Below are 10,024 nucleotides of genomic sequence, written 5' to 3'. Positions count from 1 at the left end.
TTGATGGAGAGCCCAGTTTCCCAGCATGGCTGCCAAGAAGCAGGCAATAACACCACCTGTCTGTTTGGCAGCTACAGGTGTCTACACATGGTTCATAGGTTCTTTTTTTTTTTTTTTTTTTCTTTCTCCTGACTTCGGGATTTAGATTAGAGACCCAACTAACTAAATCAACAGGTGAATCAAAATGACATGCAGCAAGGAAGGGAAAAAAAAAATCACTCTCAGCATTGCTGTGTGAAGATGAAAGCAATCCAGAGCTGTCTTTGGGCATCTGTATGAGTTTTGTAAGGGCTTCTTGTCTAAAGCCTTTTCTTGGCCCCTGGGTTTTGGCAAAGCCAGTCGACTCTCCTACAAGCTGGCACAAGGCCATGGTAACAGATGGCCAGGAGCGTAGGCAGCAAGGAAAGCAAAGGAAAGCATGTAGGAGCGTCTGTAGCGAGGGCTGAGGGCGAGTGCTTCAGACACAGCCTAGAGTCTGTCTGTCCTCCTGTCTCTGCTGCATTCCTGAGCAAGCTAGGGACAGGAGAGGCTGGAAGATACACCTTGGCTGTGACCTACCCCAGTGAGAAAGGTCAGCACTACTTGACTGGTGTTTTTATATCAGTTTTTATTCAACTTTGATATCGAAGAGGGGATGCAAGGACAGATGTTCCGAAGGAAACCACTGGCGGCTCTGTGTCCTTGCCTGATCCGATTCATTCCAGTCACTTCGGCTGAATTCTCTTCAGTCAGTACCTGGATTGTATCTCCCTCCCCCCACCCCACCTTTTGATGAAGATAAAGGTTGTGTTGATGGTGGAGGTGGTAGAGGTCCTAATTAACCTGTAATATGTAGACATTGCTTTATAATTTCATAAGCAACTAGGGCTGAACAATTATTAAAAAGCCTTATAGCTGATACACCTTAGAATTGAGAATCAAGCCCCAACAGTCTGGCTATAGTAAGAACCTTACCAAATATCCTTTATATTTTGGGAATGAATACAAATCCATCTGTCAAAGGTACTCTGGGAATACCTTGATTGTCACCAACTTACAACTTAATAAATAGACATTTTTACTTAATTAGAATTTAATTCAGCTAAAAGTTTAGTAAGTTTAGTCCTAGATATATTTTTTGTGTGATTTAATTATTAAGAAAGTGTTTTGTTTTGTTTTGTTTTCTTCTGAGAAATCAATTTCCGTTTAATGAAGACCAAAGTCAATGGCGTTTGTGAGCAAGCACTGCGCTGATACTTGATCTCTGGGTAGAGAAGGTTACCACCAGGAAGACATTTCTTAGTTATTTCAAGGAGCTGATAGCCCAGCTTTAGTCAAATGCCATTTCTATGATCTATAGACTTTTCTGAGATTTTATATCTGTAAATATGAGTCAGCTATTGATATAGTACAAATAACCACAGGAGTTCAGGACAGCCTGAACATTGTTTGGTTGAGGTCATGTAAGCCGATACAGATGAGGTGAGTTGCTAGCTTGGGCAAGCACTTGTCTTAGCAAAGACAGAGCAGAAGAGAAAAGGCTCAGTCCCTTGAGCCTCTCTTCAAGACTGTGACCACAGCATTCTTAGAACATCCTGTTCTGCTGGTCAGATAGAGTTTCATGGGTAAACCCAAAGAGACAAAGACTTGTTGGGTCTCCTCTTCCGTTTTCTCCCCCCCCCCACACCTCTTTCTCTCCTCTCTCCCTCCCTTCCTCCCTCCTTTCCTCCCCTTCTCTTTCCCTTCTACCCACCTTTCTGTTCACCACAGAGTAAAGATTAGCAATAATGAGAGCATTGAAGCCCTGGGGCAGTGCCAGTGACTCTATACAGAATGTCTTGTACCACTCATTTTGTGTAAGCCAGTACTCAGATGGTGACACCTTTGTGTCAAGCCATCTCTCAACACACACACACACACACATACACACACACACGCATACACAGACACACGCATAGTTTTTGCATCTACTAAAAATCTATTGTCCATAACATTGAAAACATGGTGTTACAATTTGAGTGTGTGATACACCCTAGAGGTTCCTGCCTTTGCACACACGATCCCCAGCTCATGGTACTATTTTAGGACATGGCAGAACATTGAGGAATTGGTCCATCTGGAGGAGGTATCTTGGTGAGGACGGGACTTGCATTATATAGCTTCTTCCCATCCCATCTCTGCTTCCTAACCTACCTAGATGGGACCAAGGGGCCTCACTTTCCCATCACCAGATAAGAATGTCTTCTACACGCCTTCCCTGACATGATGGGCTATGTCCTACAACCCTGAGTCAGAGTTAACTTTCCTCCATAAGTCAGATATTCAGCCACAGTGAAGAGATGAGGACACAATACAGATGACGTTCATCACCTTCAGGAACATCTGATAAAGTCCTTTCAGGAGCAAATTCTCATTACAGAAACTGCTTCAGAGTCAACGCAAGGCCTCTGGGCTCCAGCCCTCTAGTGCTTGAATGCTGTGTGTCCTATCAGCTACATACCAGGCACCCAAAGCACTGAGTATAACTTCCTCAGAGAAACTGGCCTGAGCTTGTCTTCCCTTTGGGCAGAGACATGAATGCAGTCATCGTTCCTGTAAACAATAGCCTCCTCTATGGACATATCATCTTACCATTAAGTTTTATGATCATGTTTATACCCCACTACCATTTGGATTCAAATTTTCCTTTATTAAGGATCAGTTATAAAATAAATATTGGAGACGGGAAGAAAAAGAAGGGAGGGGGTGATGGATGGATGGATGGGGAGAGAAGAGACTGAGAAAGAGCACTTCTGCGACTTGACCTATATGTATGCATGATTGAGCAGCACATATTTATTTCAAAATTAAGCCTACATATACATTTTATTTATTTGTATATGATATATATGTATATTTATTTATTATTTGTGTATACACACACACATGCGCACACGCGCCTTGGGTACATGTGTATTGTATGAATGTGGAGGCTGGAGGTTGACTTCAAGTGTCTTTGTCCATTGCTTTCTACTTTGAAGTAAGCAAGGTCTCTTACTGAACCCAGAGCTTGCTCACCAATTGGTTAGACTGTCTTGCCAGTGAGCTCCAAGGATCCACATGCCTCCCCTACAATATGGTTGTAGACATGCACCACCATGCTTAGCTTTTCATATGGGTGCTGGGATCAGAGCCTACATTGAACAGACATTCGGCTGAGCCATTTTCTCATCCTTATCATGTCTACTTTGATAATAGCAGTGATGTTAAAAAAAACACCCTACATCCATCAGTTTGTATAAAACATCAATGTGTGTTTCTGTCACATTTAAGAACCGAAACCCCCACCATCATAACTTAATTTTCACCCAATGTTTTTATAAGAATGTTGTGGTCCCATGAGGAAGGGACCAGTTAGTTTCCCTCACACCCTTCTTGCCCCGCTGCTCGGCTCTCAGAAATGGCTGACCCAGACATCTGGAAGCATCCTGGCCCTCAATCTGTTTCTTGCTCTGTATTCTGTCACACTTCTGTGTCTGCAATATTTCCTTGTGTTTGGTGCTCAGAGAATACATCTGAACAAGTTGGGAAAACTTCCCCACTTCTTTTAGTAAATTCACTTATATTTTGCCTCAACTGTTGAACAACAGCAGCAACTGAAACTACCAGCTGTTTGTCAAGGAGGCTGTGTAATGGCCTTCTAGTGGCAGGCTGTTATTTTACATGAACACCCTAAGGGCAGGCAGTATTCACCAACCTGTATGGGTTTGTGCACGCGCATGAAAGGGTGGACATCCACACATAGCTTGTCTCTATTATTTAGATAAGCCAAGGTAGAACTCACGCTGAACTCATTTGAATTTTACTCCTTGTATCTAAATATTCCACCCTCCTCCTCAAGCTGCTTAGCCAAAGGTGTGTGACCTCACCTCTAAGAGCAACCTCACCTTTAAGAGTGACTTCACCTTTAAGAGCAGCTTGGGGAATAAACCACACAGGTCTGGCTCTAAACTTGGGCTCCCGGAGACTGTGGAGTCAGCTGCCCAGCCGGTTGCAGGTGTTTTTTGTGGCACCCGTAGATCCTGAGATTGTGGTTAGTTTCATCAGATGTATGTGTCACACATTTTCAGTAACTCAGGGAGCATAGGAGGCTTCTGACTATACTTGATCAGCCTTACCTGGAGACTACGCTAGGTAGAACGGATAATCAGGGTGGCAGCTGCTGTCCCTCTCCATACCTGCTGCCTTTCCCTGCAGAGCATCCCTTAAATAAAGCATGATGGCCTCTTACTACCATGTGTCGACTTTACGAGAGAGGTAAAACCACTTAGACTCTTTTCCTAATGCCAAACATGGAGCCTGCTATATAAAATAAGTCCATTGACTAAGCAACTATATACGAAGGTGAAGCGTGCTCCTGTGCATGTGAGTTCTTTTAAGATAATTGGCTGCTTCTAAATGCCAGGGCTACGGGAAGACCCATGTCCCTTTTATTTCTCTCAGTATTTTAAAATCCTCCCCCCACCCCAGTAGATACCATTTCTCATGTATTCAGATGCCGTGGGAAGCATTGCGCATCCAAAGAACCAGTGATAAGAAAACTAGAATGGATCACAGCTTCCAGCCCATTAACCAAACCCATAATTTTCATTAAGGCAAGTATGACAATGAGAGAAAAAAATTAGTCTATATCAGGGGCATATTTTGAACCTATCGTCAGCAAGTGTTCTTCCAGGGCACTGGGGAGATGCTTCTGAAACAGAGAAGTTTGAAGATACCACGCCCCCATCCCCGTTAAGAAGGTGCCACCTGAATACACAGCTAAAACAGGGAAATAATAGTTCTTGTCAATGACTGCAACTCCGTGGCTCGCAGATCCCCCACACCGAGTGCACACTGGAGCTCTTCCCTGTGTTTGTGCACTTTCTGTATCTGCAAGTTCTAATTGGTCTGAGGGCTGAACTCTGAATGAAGGTCTCTTGTGTGGGTAAAGCTACACCCAGCAGCCAAAATCTCGAGTAGTTAAACAGGCACCAATTCTCAGAGAAAGGAGAAGCCACAGAGAAGCCACTGGCAACAAAGGCTGGCTGAATGCTGCCAAGCAGAGACACGACACAACAAAACAGAAAAAACAAAAACAAGAACAAAACAAAACAAAACAAAAGCCCAACCCTCCCTCTGAGAACCCCCTTCTCTAGCATCTGCATGCTGCCTAGCCCTTCACTGATGCTGCTCTTTGCCATGTGAACAGATGTGCATGCCCACGCTCTTCCTAGCTCCCAAAACTAGAACAGATTTCTCCTTCATTTCCCTTCTTTAGCAAAAATATCAGTCCTCTCTCTCTCTCTCTCTCTCTCTCTCTCTCTCTCTCTCTGTGTGTGTGTGTGTGTGTGTGTGTCTCCCATTCTCTTTCTCCCTTCTTTCTCTCTCTCAAGCACAGTTCTGAAAAATTATGCATCTGTAAGTCGCCATATTTCAGATTTCATGAGAGTGACTTCCAGCATGATTTGCACTTTAAGCACGAAGGGTGACAGCCAAATGGCCCATGTACCCAGTTAAACATGTGAACATGTAGCTTCGAGAGCTCCTAAAACCACAACTCGTTAAAACCCTGAAACAAGACCAAAGCAAAACAAATACAAAGTAAGATTTCTCCATCACTCCACACACAGACTCAAACCCTTCCTGAATTGTTCGTCCTCAGCCATTCTTCTGTGGGGATTAGAACAGGGAGTGAAAAGTCCCTGTCCTGTCACCTGTGTCCCATGGAGTCTGTACCTTGATAAGCATTGTGTCTCCAAGCAAAATACACACTTATCAACAAGCACATACCAGGACTTGTGTTGTCTTGTAAAGAGTGAAGAATGAATTGGTACACATTCTCTCTCTTTAAAGTTTGTGATATAAAGAGAGAAATCAACACAAGCATATACATTTATAAAAAGTCTATATTTATATCTTAGTTACGGTTTCCATTGCTGTGAACCGACACCATGACCAAGGCAACTCTTATAAAGGACAACATTTAACTGGGGTTAGCTTACAGGTTCAGAGGTTCAGTTCAAGGCAGGAAGCACTGCAGCATCCAGGCAGTCATGGCCCTGTTGGAGCTGAGAATTCCACATCTTGTTCCAAAGACAAACAGGGGAAGACTACTGTCTTCCAGTCAGCTAAGAGAAGGGTATCTAAGCCCACTTCTACAGTGACATACTTCCCCCAACAATGCCACTCCTACTCTAACGAGGCCACACCTCCTAATAGTGCCACTTCCTGGGCCAAGCATATTCAAACCACTACAATTTATGCATATTACTAAGCTGTACACTATGAGTTTAAAGACTACAGTGGAGTTCATAAGTCAACCCAGAGTTGTTATGGAGGTATACATATTCCTTTTGTCATTGCTATGACAAACTACCTGACAAAGAAGCTTAGGAAGGAGGAAGGAAAGAGGAAAGGGAGGAGAGAAGGAAGGAAAGAAAGAAGGAAGAAAAGAAGGAAGGAAAGTAAGGAAGAGGAAAGTAGGAAGGAAGGAAGGAAGGAGGGAAGGAAGGAAGGAAGGAAAGAAGGAAGGAAGGAAGGAAAGAAAGAAGGAAGGAAGGAAGGAAGGAAGGAAGGAAGGAAGGGAGGAAGGAAGGAAGGAAGGTTGGGTGGCTTGGGTTTGGCTCATGTTTCCAGTGTGTTACAGTAGCCTAGTAACTTGGCATCCTTACAGATTTTTCCCATTTTACGACTGAAACCATGTTTTCCACCTTTCTGACATTCCCTCCCCAGTTGTTTTCCTGATGTTGTCGTCATAGCCCACCTCCATTCGTGTTCTTCTTCTTGATTAATATCAATCAGCTTCCCTTGAAACTCTCACTTGAGTCTCAGCCATGTCTCCAGGTCTTCCAACTCAGAAATAATTGTCAGCAGTTCAGATACCATCTTAAACTTCTCCTCTTCCCTTGCCAAATTCTACTTCAACCCCGAATGTTTTGTGTCTCATAGTGAAGGACAAATTTGGGTAGATTCGAAACCATTTTCCTTTAGGTTAGTTATGTTTCTTGCATGCAATCCAACAGGTCAGAGTCTCCTCTCTGGAAGCCCTTACTGCTTGTGTAACCTTGGGGAAAGGGGACTGTTGAGTATCTTGGAAGTTTCAGGCACTTCCTGAGACTTTTGAGTTGTTTACTTCTCAGTCTTAGTGAGCTTCCATCCAGGCTGGAATGTTACAACTCAGAAGAAATTGCTACACAACATGCATTGAAACAATGATACACCTTAGACCTGTACTTTCCACTTCCCCATGGCTAATCACAGATACAGTCAAATAACTTCCTTCTTGCAGGTGCTTCAAAACTTTGTACCTTTTCTGAGAAACAAACTACGTACAATAAAGGGGAAAGAGCCCTAGATTTGGAAACAGAAGACTTGAAATGAAATCCAGCCTTTATAACCTTGTGTCTCCTGATTGTCATAGGACTTCTCTTGACCCTTTTCTGGCCTGTAAACATTAGCAGCAATGCCTTTCTCAAAGGACCATTGTGAGGTTACAGAGGATAATTGCACAGTTCTTTGTAAAGTATAAAGTATTATGCTCAGATTTAATCTTCAGTGTAACCAAAGGATGCATTCCCCAGATAGTTCTCATTGCAAGAAAGACTTGTAAGGTCCAGTAGGGTATGTGCAGGTAGGAACCTATCAGCAAACTGCTTGGTACAAGTTTGCAAGCTCTTAGTTGAAGCACATAGAAGCCCAAGGGAATGGATCACTTAGGGGCCCATGTTAGGGCAATTGCTGGAAACTGACTATAGTCTAACCACAGTCGTACCTCCTTTTTTACAGTTCCCTGAGAACTTGAACATCCAAAGGCATAGGGTTTTATTGACAGTGCACTAGGAAGTCCTCTGCTCATGACACTGGGGTGAAGGCAAAGGTTATGTTAACCTCTATGTTGGTACCTTCATTGTTAGCCTCTCTGCCCAGTAGGATACCCCAGTGAATGGATATGAGGGATGAAGGGGCTTCCCATTTACTTTAAGAATATGATCCCCCCCAAATGGAAATATGTGTAAGGAACTGGACTCTTATCACTAGGCACATTATTAATGCCATGGTTTCTACTGATGGACTGAGAGTCTCAATAAGACAATACATTGATTAACAAAAATAAACCCAATGGTCTGATCAAATTACCTTTTGGAATAAGGCCATTTCCTTTCGAACCCTATGTTGCTTATATTTCAAAGTGGGATTAAGAAAGAAAAATTCTTTTCATGCTATGTATCTGTCTCTTTCTATGAGTGTGTGTATATATGTTAAAAAAAAAACCCTCCATGATCTTGCTTTTAGTAAACCTATCTTTTACTTAACAAGATGGCTCAACTAACCTTGAGTCTATAAAGTGAAGGTACACGGCCCCTTTAGAGTCTGCATCTCTCTGATTCTGTGTTCAATTAGGTGTAGACACAGACTCCAGCTCTTATATAGTGTTTAATTGTACAGATTCCATAAAAAAAAAAACCCACTTAATCTAAAGACACCAAATACTCTCTTTTATTGCTCCACTAAATACTTTTACCAGCAAATGCTTTTGGGGTGCATTTTATTTATGGATTTTTTTTTTCACGATGCTGGATAGCTTTTGTCTTTTTTAGTGCCTTCTAGTTATGGTTGTAGGCTGATCATTTTCTGGTTGGTTTCACACTGAGCTGCCTTAGAACTCGTTGGGAGTGGTAATCGCTTTCCACTGTTTGTATTTTGTTTCCCCCTAGTCTTGTGCTAACTCTTCCCGACTCCAGCAGGAAATTTGCTGTGCCACACATTCACTCTGGGCACCGCTAACACCTCCATGGATAGATCAAGTAAAAGATGTAAATGTTTCTTATTCAAACAAGGAAAGACAAAATCTAATCAACCCTACCAGCAAAAGGAAAAAAAAAAAAAAAGATTGAGAGCTGGAAATCCCCGCCCTCCAACACCCCCGTAAGTGAGATTTGTGAGAGAGAAACGGGTTTATAAATCTGTGTTGGGAAACAAAAACAAATTATAAAAGACCCCTAAAGGAAAAGATTTTGATGGCTTAAAAAACAGCTTGCTTGGCATTCCGTGCTTAAGTTTAAAAATGAAAGTAACACGCTAGAGAAATCAGCAGTAGCAACCTACCAGATTTCTCAACTAGAAGGACCCATCAGAGTTTGTTAGAAGGAACGTAAGAAAAGTTGGAGGACTTTCTGTCACCTTGAACCCTGGTTACTAAGCTCTGGGTGTAGCTAAGGGGTAGTTCTCACAGCTGAGAGCCCTGGAAGGCTCAACCTGAAGGTAAGAATAAAGTTACTGCAGAGCAGACCCGCCTGGGGGCAAAGTGTCACAACCAAAGGCTTGACCAAGGGCCCCAAATATAAGAAATTCACGTGACCAGAATAGAAGCTACTAGTGTTTGGATCTTTTTACACAAAGTTGATTTATGTTTATGTACATGTTTGTGCACGAGCTTACTTGTCTGCATTTGCATTGCTTGTGTGCAGGGACTCTCAGAGGTCAGAAGTGGCCTCAGATGCCCTGGGATCTGAATTCCAAGCGATTATCAGTCTCCTGCTATAGGCACTGGGAACCAAACCCAGGTTCCCTGCATGAGCAGAGAGCTCTTAACTGCCTAGCCAGCTCTCCAGCTGGTCTCTCCTAGCTCAGATACCGGCGGCAGTCTTTTCCTGCAGGGTTCCCAGAGTTCATCTGCTTCCATAAGATGGTGTCTGAGAGGAGGAAGGGCTGCAGGCAGGAAGTGATGTCACAGGTGGGCTGGCAGCTAGAAACATGGATTCTGATTACATAGAGGGCTGCAGGCCATCAAAACCCAGTGCTAATCAATGATTCGCTCAGACCCCAGACCCAAGGTCATCTGGCCGCGCTTCTGGGATTCTAGAAAGCACGGATGGGGACGAGGAACGGGGGAAGAACAGAGGTTGGGGTTGGAGAGAGAATGAAGTATGTTTATTGTATATTTTTCCACTTTTAAAAGACTGTATTTTCTTAAGGTGTGTGTGTGTGCACATACGTGCGCATATACATGTACGTAAGCTAGCAG

The 10,024-nt window shown here is 43.1% G+C and overlaps 1 long non-coding RNA gene across 1 annotated transcript in view; it reads left to right on the top strand.

The window, feature by feature from the left end:
• The first annotated feature begins 9,747 nt into the window (after positions 1 to 9,747).
• The window catches only part of 4931429P17Rik (RIKEN cDNA 4931429P17 gene), a 58,279-nt gene continuing 58,002 nt past the window's right edge, over positions 9,748 to 10,024 (top strand). Inside the window, exon 1 of the long non-coding RNA NR_038004.1 lies at positions 9,748 to 9,924. This is a non-coding gene — a long non-coding RNA (RIKEN cDNA 4931429P17 gene). The remainder of the gene's footprint in view (positions 9,925 to 10,024) is intronic.

This window comes from Mus musculus, chromosome 13 (assembly GCF_000001635.26).
Source record: "Mus musculus strain C57BL/6J chromosome 13, GRCm38.p6 C57BL/6J".
Taxonomy (NCBI): domain Eukaryota; kingdom Metazoa; phylum Chordata; class Mammalia; order Rodentia; family Muridae; genus Mus; species Mus musculus.
This window is presented reverse-complemented; position numbering and strand designations above follow the sequence as displayed.